This window comes from Zea mays, chromosome 8 (assembly GCF_902167145.1).
Source record: "Zea mays cultivar B73 chromosome 8, Zm-B73-REFERENCE-NAM-5.0, whole genome shotgun sequence".
Taxonomy (NCBI): Eukaryota; Viridiplantae; Streptophyta; class Magnoliopsida; order Poales; family Poaceae; genus Zea; species Zea mays.
Genome location: NC_050103.1, coordinates 127,680,292 through 127,693,586, shown reverse-complemented (window position 1 = coordinate 127,693,586; position 13,295 = coordinate 127,680,292).

The following is a 13,295-nucleotide window of genomic DNA, read 5'->3' as shown; positions in this document are numbered from 1 at the left end:
TAAAAGCTAGAGTTAGGAATAGGAGCCTTTTCTCCTTTTCATGGTACATCATTGTTTTGCCTTCTTGATGATGAACCTAGCTTGACCTTGGGTGCACCTAGCTTATCAAGGTTAGTCTCATAAGCATTCATATCATAGAGACAAGTTATGCATGGAATTTACAACTTAGTGATCCAATTCAATGTGAAGCATATGGATACCGATTGAAGTAGATTTCTAAGATATCAAAATATGGGTTTCCAAAAAAATTTAGAGAGTATGGATCACTAATTGTACCTTTTACAGTTTAAAAATCATATCCATGTTAGTGCATATGTATGTGATGAATATCAACAAAAAGGATTCTTATGCACTTTTAGTTTTAACGATAAGGAAATTTTAAAATGCATCAAGAGTAGCTATTTAGAAAACAAAGATTACAATCCATATGAATGAAATACAAATTTACCATTTTTGGATTGTCTTAGTATAGCTTACTCAAGGGAAACTTATTCTCTACGACACAAGATATATAATGTTCACCCACTAGATATGTGCATCAAGTATTTGAATGACTTGCCACATGCACTTTCAATTCAGCTAAGAGTCTCATGAGGAGTACATTACATATCATGGTCAAGGCATGACAAATTTGCAATGAATTAACTTATCTTTAAGAATACTTACCACCAAGTAGAGCGTACCATTTGTTATACCAATTTAAAAGATCTTACTATCTGTGGCGGTGTCATCGTAGTATTCTTCTTTTCATCATTTGTGGAGACTTCCTTCTTTAGCTTGTTATCTCTTTTCCTTTTAATACTAGTTGAAAAAGAACTTTGAAAAGAGATATTAGTAGTACAAGGAAGTATTTAATGAATGGTGATCTTTAGATATGAATTGCAAACAAATCATCATTTATGAGGCATAAAGGCATATGTTAGATTCCTTTTAAGTTAATGCACATGGAGGAGTGAATTAACAATATGCACCAATTTACAAATTTAAGCCAAAAGGAATTTTAACCTTTATATTGACATTTCTTTCCATGGAATAGATTATTACCAATTGAAAGAATGCCACTTGAAAGGAACTATTATTGGTCTCATACCAAATGAAACAACTAGTTCCATACCTTTGCCTTGAGCATTCCTAATCTTTCTTTTAGGTGAAGATTAACCTTTAATGCTTGTGATTTTACCAATTGAAAGAGCACAATCTCTACTTATGAATTTCCATGAAATATCTTAAAAGAGATTGCATTTGAAACACAAGCAATAGTTTCCTATTTAGAAACCTCTAGTATATGAATGACAAGGTCACTAAAATAAGAAAACCTCATGATATGAACTAAATTACCCTTACAAGCATCATGTGTAACATCAATTGACATAAGATGAAACTAGCATGATTATTTAATTAAGTTTATAGGGCAAGTTTAATTCACAACATGGTGAGTGATTAATGCAGAAGACTCAAAACCAATTTAAACAAGAATGAATACATGACATAGTATTGGTTCGGTCTTCTTTGAATGTTTAATGGCACACTCCATTTGGGAAACACATTCTCATGTTGTGAGACTACATAAACACTAAGATAGAAACATTAGTCTCACAACTCTAGTCATATATCATGTGTTTGGTTCCCTTCCCTGTGGGTGCAAGTGTATCTGCATATACAAAATGCAGTGTTTGTTTGGTTCGTTGTATTGCAAGAGACATGCCAGCACGAACCCCAAAGCGCCGTGAGCTAGGCCCGGTGGAACGCCCGGCGCAGTCGCACGTGCGCGGCCAGGCTTGGCTGAGCGGACTGTTTACTCAGGCACGCAAATCCAGATGTTGGTTTTGTTGGTATTTTTGTTATATCTTGTAATTAAAAGATTTAATTATCGAACCGATTTCATATCTGTGTTTTTGATATTTTTACGAACGAAACTAGACCACACATGCTATATATATTTTAAATAAAAAAATTACGTGATTAAGATTAGTATATAATTAGTGTTTATTAACATGTAGTTAGCGTCTATTAAATAATTTTAACATATAATTATTTTCTACTAATACAATTTTCATTTATTTAATAACATTTTTAACTCATACAACAAATATTCATACCAGCAACCAAACAACATCTCACATAAACCAGACTGATCACATGCACACAACCAAACACAAGAAGTTGCATGTGTCCAATCAGACCAGTCAAAGCTAGGCTCACTAGATACGAGCCAGGCTCAGCCATGCAGGCAACCAAACAGGCCAATAGAGAATTCCCTTTTAGGTAAGTGCTTCAAGAATTTGAATTTCTTACTTAGCACTCTATTCATTTAAGAACATGCGATAATCCTCTTTATGTCTAGGTTATGGCAATAATACGATAATAAACATGAGATAATCATCAATTAAAGTATGTAGGTTGCCACATATAAGAATAACAAATATACAATCTACCATATGATTGGAACTTTTCCAAGACAAGGTAAAATATTTTAAGTTCATTCTCAAGTGCTTCATTTTTTCTATGTGGCTACAAAAGACACAAAGGAATATACTAATTAAAAACAATGTGCACTTAAGATTTAATTGTTACCATCCTTTGGATATCACTTGGTTGTAGGCCTTTTGCTTGATTCCCACAATGGTTAATCCTTATTCCCTACAACACAAGTTCTTGCTAGAGATGAATATGAAGTTAGTGATATAACAACTCAATTCATCTTTGGGCCAATCTTAAAAGAATAGTCAATGTAAGATTGATAGCTTGAGATAAGGATTGAGTTAAACTGCTCAAGCACCCCAAAGCTTCATATTATCTCTAGGTACCTGCAAAAACTTATTAAGTATATTTTGGTACCCATCGCATGATGGGTCCATCAAGGTTAGCCAATAAGGACTTAGGCACCCAAATAGCCTTGGTCCCAGAATGTGGTGAACTCATCACCTTTCTAGCACAGGAGTCAAATTTGGGTCTCCTAAGCAAATCTGAATGTATTGACAATTTAGGCTTAGGAGTTTTACCCTTTGGACAAACCTTGAATAGATGACCTTTTTTACGGCAATTATAGAAAATGTGGTGCTTGTCCTTGCAATGCATTTGCCTTTTGCTTTCATCTTTCTTGATAGTCATCTTTCTTGATAGTGCAAGGTCTTGGTTCTTCATGTGGGGGCATGAATCAATTTCATGACCCTTCTCCTTGCATCCATAGCACCTTCTATCGCTTCTCTTTGATCTTTCTTTGTTGAAGCACATAGGTACATTGTTAGAGCAAATAGTATGAGCATTAATTTTCTTACCATGAATTTTTCTCATGCCCTTATTGGAAAGCTTGGTATTCTTTTGAAGGGGTTTTGTGCATGCTATGGTTGTCTCCTTCTCAAGCTTTTTCACCACATTATCACGGTTATATTGAGAAGGTTGAGCATGACACTTTCCCTTCAAAAGAGTTAAGCTCCTTCTTAGCCTTCCAACTTCTTCCTTGAGCTCTTTATTTTCTTGTGTGATAGAAATATCACTAATTCTTGAAATTTCTAGCTCAATGTAAGATTGGCTTTCTTGAGAGCAACATTTGTTAGCACATGATAATATAGTTTCTACTTGAGTACATGTGCATATGTGAGGTTGGTATGATTTCAAATTAGTTAACACAACCTCATGAGCCATTTCTAACATGATATGTGAATCCATAAATTTATTATGAGAGCACACAAGCATATCATGTTTTTCTTGCAAAGCTAGATTTTCAATATTTAGCCTTTCTATCGTGTTCTTGAACATAGCATTTTTATTTTCTAATTGAGCAATATATGGTGAATGATTAACAACTTTAATTTGCTCAATTGAAATGTCATCATACCTTTGGACCAAATCATCATGAGAGCACTTTAGCTTCTCATGCTCTTTGGTCAACTTCTCTAAGTCTTCGATTTTTCTGATGAGGAAGTCTTCTTGCTTATGAAGCATTTCTTTTTGTTCTTCCGCTCTTTTCATGAGTTTGAGCAAGCTCATCCAATTTTTCTTGCTTAGCTGAGTGAAGAATTATTGAAGATCATCATCATCTTCACTATCACTTTCTTGCTCCTCCTCATCCTCACTTTCGCTTTCACTATCACTCCCATTAGCGATAAAGCACATATGAGAAGTGGATTTGAAAGACGAACCTTGTGAAGAGGTGGATTCGTCGTTTGGTCTCCATCGATCATTTTCTTCTTCAATCTTGTTCTTCGCCTCATCTTCCTTCATTTTGAGGAACATCCCTTCGGCGATTCTCATGGCAAGATCTATTGCCCTAGGATCAACATCTGCACCAAAAGATGAAGTCAAGGCAACCTCAACTTTTTCAAGCATAGAAGCACTTTCGTTTCTTAGTCCCCCCGACATGATCTTTTCCTCACGCGGTTAAGCGTTAGAACGAGGATTAGGCTCTGATACCAATTGAAAGTTGCTTAGAGGGGGTGAATAGGCAAGTTAAAACTTTTTTAACAAAAACTAGAAGCAAACTGGGTAAAACCAGTTCAACAGGTGTCAAAACCGGTTCAACTGGTTTTCACGAGCTCAACTAAATGATGAGATATAAAACTAAATTGATCTCAAAATTCACCCACTTAACTTTGGAAATGAGATGTTCTAAATGATCCACAGGGTTCAAAGTAGTAGATTTGAGAAGGGCACTTCTCAAAATCCACACACCAAAAAGATATGAACAAATCTTTCACGGAATGGTGAGAGAACAAAGAACACAAATAAGCAGAATGAACAAGAACACAAGAGACACAAGATTTATCCCGAGGTTCGGTCACACCACCAAGGTGCCCTACTTCCTCGTTGAGGCGCCCACAAAGAGCCAGGTCTCTTTCAACCCTAATCCTCCCTTTACCGACCACAAAGGTCAAGCTCACACACTAATCTTTGCTCAAACGAGCGGGTAATACAAACTTTCTTGTGGTCTTCCACAATATTTGGAGACTCACAAGAGACACCTAGTCGTCTAGGAGCTAGAAGCTCCAAGAGTAATGAATACACAAAGAACTCAATGTAGTACCAAAGCTCAAATGAAGAAGAGCAAGAGAGATTTGGAGATGAAGCACAAAAACCGCAGCTCTCAAACTCTCTCAAAGATTTTCTCTCCAAAGATTTGAAATGGGAGAGCCAAGAGATGTGTGAGAGAGAGTGAGAGGTGTTCTTCAAGTTAGAAATGGAGTTTGGGTTGTGCTCTTATGTGGGGAGAGAGGTAGGAGTGAGTATATATAGGTGGGGCTTCAAAACTAGCAGTTGGACTGATTTTGGCTGTGGAGGACCGGTTGAACCGCCCCTAAGACCGGTTCAACCGCCTGGGGCAGGCTGACAGTAAGTCTGCTAGTCAGACTAGCAAACTGCAGGTTAGACTACAAAAATAGGTCCTAACACTGGTTGAATCGGCCCTAGGGGCGATTCAACCGCCTGGGGGTCAGACTGGCAGTCGGTTTGCCAGTCAGGAGGTCAGACCGGTCAGGTGACCCTGACACCGGTTGAACCTCCCCTAGGGTCAGTTCAACCAGTTTTGACCAGTGAGGTCCAGGGAAAAAACCCTGGCTGAACTTTCCCTGGACCCCGGTTGAACCTCTCTGGACCCCGGTTCAACTTGCCCTAGACCCCGGTTGAACCTGTCTGGACCCCGGTTGAACTTGAAGTTCAGCAGGAGTTGAGAAAGCTCAACTGAGCTGGAGTTCAGCTCAGCTGAAAAGCTCAGCTGCAGCTGAAGAAGCTCAACTCAGCTGAAGTTCAGCTCAGCTAAAAAGCTCAGCTGCAGTTGAAGAAGTTTAGCTGCTTTTCAACAAGAACACTCTAGGTTTCTCAAACCTAACCATGGTCAACCATAGAACGTTCAAGAGATTTGGTTTTTTGAAATAGCTTTTGAATACAGAGGCTTGAGCTTTGGCAAACACCAACCTTCTTTTTGAACCCCCCTTGATAGTACGACGATTCCTATACTCAAGTTGAATAAAATATAATTAAGTAAACTCCTTGAGTCATTGGTGTCTCATGTGTGATTTCTCCATGGCGTTGCTTCATAAGGATCACAAACATCTTTGTCTCACCTTTTGAAGCAAACACAACTCAAACCCTGTGACTTGTACCATATCACCATATATGAGTTCAAATCATGGCTTCAAGTCACCTTACTGATGCATCAACATGTTATAACTCTACATAGCTGATTAGTTCATCGACTTAGTGCAAGTACTCTCCTCTTCACCTTAGCCATAGTACCTTAGTCTACAAGTCGTCGCTTGGCCTTCACCTTCGCTTAGTTCCTCGAAGCCCTTTCCTTGCTATCTTCACCCTATCAAGCCATTCTTGAGTCACATCATTTTGATCATCCATTGAGAGAATCATTTCTTCAATATTGTGAACCTTGCTTGAATGTCTTCTAGATATAACTGTTAAGATTAATCAAGCTCTAGTTTGATTCTCATAGAAGCATATATGGACTGATAGTAATATGGTCAAGCGAATTCACGATTCCTCATATCTTATTCACTTTGGCTTGACCAATCCTCTTAATCACTTCATCCTCTATTCTGATCATATGTATGTAGTGATTTCTCAGGTCTTGTCCATATATTCAAACCAATATAGAGATCATATTATATCCATTTGCATTGTCTCACTCGTTATTTAACCTTGTGTTGAACCTTTGTTCACTGTCACTATACACTATTCAAGTACGTTCATCATATTGAATTTCCTGTTCAACACTTAGCAAATTTGTTAGTCTTTTAAATGTGTTGTCATCCAAATCACCAAAACTCACAAAAGTGGATGAATGCACTTTCACTAGCTTCGTCTGAAAGCCTTGAAAACTGGTAACCAGCATGTCCTTGAGCTTCTGCCATGACGTGATTGTCCCTGGCCAGAGAGAAGAGTACCATGTCTGGGCCACATTTCGAACTGCCATGACGAAGGACTTTGCATGACAGCTGTGTTGCCTCCATATGAGGATATTGTTGCCTCATAGCTCATCAAAAATTGTTTTGGGTCTGAGTGCCCATCGTACATGGGCAATTGAAGTGGCTTGTAGGATTGTGGCCATGGAATAGCCTGCAATTCTGCTGCCATGGGAGAAGCATCATCAAAAGTAAAGCTACCATGATAAAAATCATTGTACCATTCATCTTCGTTGAATGAGCCCTCTTGATGAAGCTCCCTGTGTTGGGGCCTTCGGTCATGATCATCTTGAGTAAGATGACGCACTTCCTCAGCAGCTTCGTCGATCTTCTTCTAAAGCTCGGTCAGCCGGCCATCTTCTCCTTTTTTTTCCTTTGCACCTACTGGTGAATGACTTCTAGGTTCCTGATCTCTTGGTCCAACTCCTCCTCCTGAAGTGTTGGACTGGTGGCCTTTCTCTTTTAGCTTCTAGCCTCTCAGAGAGAGAGAGTCTCCTGGTTTGTGTCCAGTGGCTGCAGTGCAGCCCCTGGCGCTGTTGTCTTCTTCGATGGCATGACAAAGGTTGATGCTTTGCCGAAGGTTGTGGAAGTGAGTACACCGGAGGTGGGCGCCAATGTTGGGGACTTGTTCTCAAATGCTATGAGTTAAGAGCAATGCAACACAAAATGTTAAAGGTTAATGTCCTTCGTCCTTCGAAGCATTATCTCCCTTAGGATATAATGATCTTTAGACGAAGGTCATGAAGGACGTACCTTCATCATCGCAGTACATGTTAATGAAAGAAGAAGCATATGAAATGTGAGAGATAACATGAATAATCATATAACATCATTGATATATCTTTATTATATCATCATGAATAAACATGAACAATATTGAATTACATTTGTACCTTCGGCTTGACAGAAGGCAAAAGACCAAGCGTGACACACGAGCGAATACAAGTCAGCGTGAACAGTACGGGGGTACTGTTCATCTATTTATAGGCACAGGGCGCAACCTGTGTAAAATTACATTCATGCCCTTTATGTTTACTATTGACTTAAGGACAATCCAACGAGGACTAGATAGCCTTTTCCCCTTTAAGTCGGTTCCTTTTTCCGCCGTTGAGCCGAAGCTTCCTTGCGCGTAGCTTTGGAGCTGGTTCAACCTTCGTCCCGACCATGCTTTTCATATTGTGTACAGCTTTATTCTGAGTCTGAAGGTTCCTGTACATATATTACACTTGGGAAACATTGTTAATCATGTTTTTGAGGACCTTCGTAAGACGAAGGCCCCCCAACAAATAGTAATATGATCAACAATAGATGTAGAGGGTTTGCAAGATTTGAATTCTTCTATCTTAGAATTTAAAATTGCATTCTCATCTCTAAGACAGGAAATAGAATCATTGCAAACATTTAAATCTTTAGCCTTAGAAATTAAGCTAGCATTTTCAGTTCTAAGGCTAGAAATTGATTCATTCAATTTATCAATCTTAGCAATTAAGCTAGCATTTTCATTTCTAAGATTGGTAATTGAATCATGGCAAATGCTAAGCTCCTTAGTCAAGTTTTCATTTTTCTCTACTTCCTAAGCATAATCATTTTTTACTTTAACATGCCTTTTGTTTTCTTTAATAAGGAATCCCTCTTGGCTGTCCAAGAGTTCATCCTTCTCATGAATGGCACCTATCAATTCATTTAATTTTTCCTTTTGTTGCATGTTAAGGTTGGCAAAAAGTGTAAGTAAATCATCTTCATCATCACTAGAACTACCCTCATCACTAGATGTAGTATACTTGGGGTGGTTCTAGATTGTACCTTCTTCTTTTTGCCGTCCTTTGCCATGAAGCACTTGTGGCCGATGTTGGGGAAGAGAAGTCCCTTGTTGACGATGATGTTGGCGGCATCCTCGTCGGAGGAGGAGTCGATGGAGCTCTCATCGGAGTCCCATTCCCGACACACGTGGGCATCGCCGCCCTTCTTCTTGTAATATCTTTTCTTCTCCTTCTTCTTTCCCCTCTCGTCGTTGTCCCTGTCACTATCACTAGACATTGAGCATTTAGCGATAAAATGATCGGGCTTACCACACTTGTAGCACACCCTCTTGGAGCGGAGTTTGTAGTCCTTCCCCCTCCTTTGCTTGAGGATTTGGCGAAAGCTCTTGATGATGAGCGCCATCTCCTCATTGTCGAGCTTGGAGGCGTCGATGGGGAACCTACTTGATGTAGACTCTTCTTTCTTCTCTTCTGTCGCTTTGAAGGCGACGGGTTGCACCTCGGGTGTGGAGGTGCTGCCTTGCTCCAAGCCGACGATGTGTTTGGAGCCTTTGATCATTAGTTCAAAGCTCACAAACTTTCCTATCACTTCCTCGGGAGACATTAGCTTGTATCTAGGATCACCACGTATTAATTGAACTTGAGTGGGATTACAAAATACGAGGGATCTTAGAATAACCTTGACCATTTCATGGCCATCCCACTTGGTGCTCTCGATGTTGCGTACTTGATTGACTAAGGTCTTAAGCCGGTTGTACATAGCTTGTGGCTCCTCTCCTTGGTTGAGGACGAATCGACCGAGCTCCCCCTCGATCGTCTCCCGCTTGGTGATCTTGGTCACCTCATCCCCTTCGTGCGCGGTCTTTAGGACATCCCAAATTTCTTTGGCACTCTTTAACCCTTGCATCTTATTATACTCCTCTCAACATAGAGAGACGAGGAGTATAGTAGCGGCTTGGGAGTTAAAGTGTCATATTTGGGCGACCTCGTCCGAGTCATAGTCTTCGTCCCTCACATTGGGTACCTACGCTCCAAACTCAACAATGTCCCATATGCTTGCGTAGAGTGAGGTTAGATGATGCCTCATTTTATCACTCCACATACAATAATCTTCGCCATCAAAACATGGTGGCTTGCCTAATGGAACGTAAAGTAATGGAGTGCGCTTAGAGATACGAGGATAACTGTTGGGGGCCTTCGTCCTCCGAAGGTCCTCAAAAACATGATTTGACAATATTTTCCAAGTGAAATGTATGAACAGGTATCTTCGGACTTAGATTATGAACATGAAGTACGATCAGGACGAAGCTTAAGCTAGACGAAGGAGGATTGAGATGGATGGGCTGATCACCAAGCTGTACGAAGGATGGTGCATAGCCGAAGCTATGCGCAGGGGAGCTTCGGCATGGTGGCAGAAAGGGGAACCGACTTAAAGATGAAAAGACTACTTAGGCCTTGACAGATCCCCATAAGTCATTAGCAAATGTAGTGGGCATAAATGTAATTTTACATGGGCTGCGTCCCACGTCTATAAATAGATGAACAGTACTCCCGTACTGTTCACGCTGACTTGGCATTCGCTTTTTGCGTCACACTTGTATTGTCATTTCCTTCCGATTGAAGGTACACTTGTGATTCAATAATATTTTTATTTATGCTCAATAATAAATGATTGTTCATGTTTTCTTTTATATTATTTATATTTTATCACCTTCATCATTGTCTGATGAGTTTATGAAGGTATGTCCTTCATAACCTTCGTCCGCAAGTCATTACATCCTAAGGGAAATAATGCTTCGGAGGACGAAGGACATTAACGATTAACATTTTCTATGTTGCCTTGTTCTTAACTCTTGAAGTGCTTGAGAACAAGTCCCCAACATTGGCGCCCACCTCCGGTGAACTCACTTCCATTTCTTGAGCTTTTCAACATCTTCGGCAAGCATCACCTTCGTCATGCCGCCGAAGAAGGCTTCAGCACCAGGGGCTGGCACGCTGCAGCCGCTGGACCCCAATCAAGACGTCCTTTCTCTTAGAGAGGCACGAAGCCAGAAGAGGAAGGCTACCAGTCCAACACCTCCGGAGGATGATCTAGATCAGGAGATTCAAAATCTGGAAATCCTTCAGCAGCAGGTTCAACGCAAGAAGGAAAAGATGGCCAGGGTAGCTGAACTGCAGAGGCAGATAGACGAAGTCTCTGAAGAAGTTCGTCATCTTGCTCAGGACGAGCAACACCGAAGGCCTCAGCATCAAGACCTTCATCAGGAGGGTTTTCCCAACGAAGATGATTGGTATGACAATTTCCATCATGGGAATTTTGTTTTTGATGATGCTTCTCCTCTGTCCGCTGAGCTGCAGGCTACACCTTGGCCCCCGTCCTACAAGCCGCCTCAGCTCCCTGTATTCGATGGCCACTCAGACCCGAAGCAGTTTTTGATGAGCTACGAAGCAACAGTGTCTTCGTATGGTGGCAATGCTTCAGTCATGGCCAAATCTTTCGTTATGGCTGTCAGAAGTGTTGCTCAAACCTGGTATTCCTCCCTTCGACCAGGAACGATCACTTCATGGCAGAAGCCGAAGGATTTGTTGTTAACCAGCTTTCAAGGATTTCAGACGAAGCCGGTCACTGCTCAGGCTCTTTTCCAGTGCACTCAGGACCACGAAGAATACCTTCAGGCATATGTCCGAAGGTTCTTGCGTCTGAGGGCACAGGCACCAACGGTGCCCAATGAAATTGTCATCGAGGCCATGATCAAGGGGCTTCGTCCTGGACCTGCAGCTCAATATTTTGCTAGGAAGCCCCCTCAGACTCTGGAGAAGCTGCTCCAAAAGATGGACGAGTACATTCGTGCCGACAATGATTTTCGCCAAAGAAGGGAGGAGGCTTTCAGATTTTCTGAGTTGACCAGGGGCTTCGGAGGAAGATTCTATCCGAGGCATGTCAGGTCCATCCATAACTCTACTCAAAGTGATGATAAGGGGAATCAGCAGCACAGGCCGCAGCCCTCCTCACAGGCTTCGGGGCAACAACAAAGCTTCTTCCGGCCACCAGCTCCAAGAGGAAGAGGCGCCAGGGGCTTTGGCGGAAGATTTGGAGATCAACCAAGGAGAATATTTTGCTTGTTTTGCGGTGAAAACAAGGGCCATACCACCAGGATGTGCCATGTTACCATCCAAAAGCAAAAGGAGATAGCCGAAGCTGCAGCACAACAAGCTCAGCCGAAGCAGGTCATGCATACTGCTTCGTGCCATGTGCCTTACATCCCAGAATACGTAGGTAACCACCCTGCAATTTCTGTTGCTTCGGCAAGTCAACCTCAAGCTTCCTGGCAACAACCTCCACCTCCACCACCGCTGCAACAAGGCCAACAGCCAGAAGGGAGCCAATATGCTCCACACCAAAGGGACTTCAGAGAGCAGTCCGAAGCTCGTACAGTCAACAGCACCGTGCCGGAGTCAAAGCACATTTATTGACAAGTATCCTACCTTGATAGCAGTCTTTTCCATTTAGTTCTATTTTCTGTATAATAAAGAACATTTCGATTTTCATGTAATGGTTTTGTGGTTGGTCATAAGGGAAATCTATTTTCTCCGAAGGCTTAAGTTGCTGAAGCTTGAAAGTTTGCGGAGGACCTTCGAATTATTAAAAATCCTTCGAAGTAACAAAAAGTCGTTCTAAGGAACGCAGAGTAAGTTGCTGAAGTTACAAAAAGCCGTTCCAAAGGGAGCGCAGTGTAAGTTTTTTGCTCCAAAGACGTTCCTAAGGGAATGCAGAGCATACAGCGAAAAGTCAACGCTGATACCGCCTAAGTAAAAGGCGAAGAAGCTCCAAAGACGTTCCTAAGGGAATGCAGAGCTTATACCGCCTAAGTAAAAGGCGAAGAAGCTCCAAAGACGTTCCTAAGGGAATGCAGAGCTTATACCGCCTAAGTAAAAGGCGAAGAAGCTCCAAAGACGTTCCTAAGGGAATGCAGAGCTTACAGCGAAGAATCAGCGCTGATACAAAAATATTGTGTGGGGATATGTGTGTATCTTTCGGAACAAATGTCATCTACGTAACATAACATCATCACATCATTTTGCATAGCATAAGCATCATACATCATGTTGCATATGGCACAAGAAGGGGACACAATATTGATCTTCGGAAGTATGCTTTGAAAGAGTGAAAATCGTGTTAAGTCACAAGGAGACACAATCTTCATCTTCGGAGTATAGCTTCGGAGAATGTTTTCACGAAGCTTGGGTATTCTTCATCTGAGCACTATGGACATTGTTGTGATACATAAAAATTTTTTCTTCACGAAGCATGAAAAGAAGGGAAGGTGTTTTTTCGCCGAAGGCTCAAAAGCGGTACGTATGTAAAGTTTCATGCATCGTAAAGAATTGAATAATGAAAAGAGACTTGTATATTACATTCAAATGTACCAAATATTACATAAATCACACTTCAACTGTTTTTCCTAATAACACCTAGTCTTCTCTTAATACTACTTCGGCAGCCTCATTTAGAAGCTGTTCAACAACTTTATCCACGATAGTTTCGGCCATTTGTTTAATTTCGTCATCCCCTTTTGTGTGAAGGTCAATAAACGATCCAGCAGGTTCTGAGGGAAGAGAATATTTT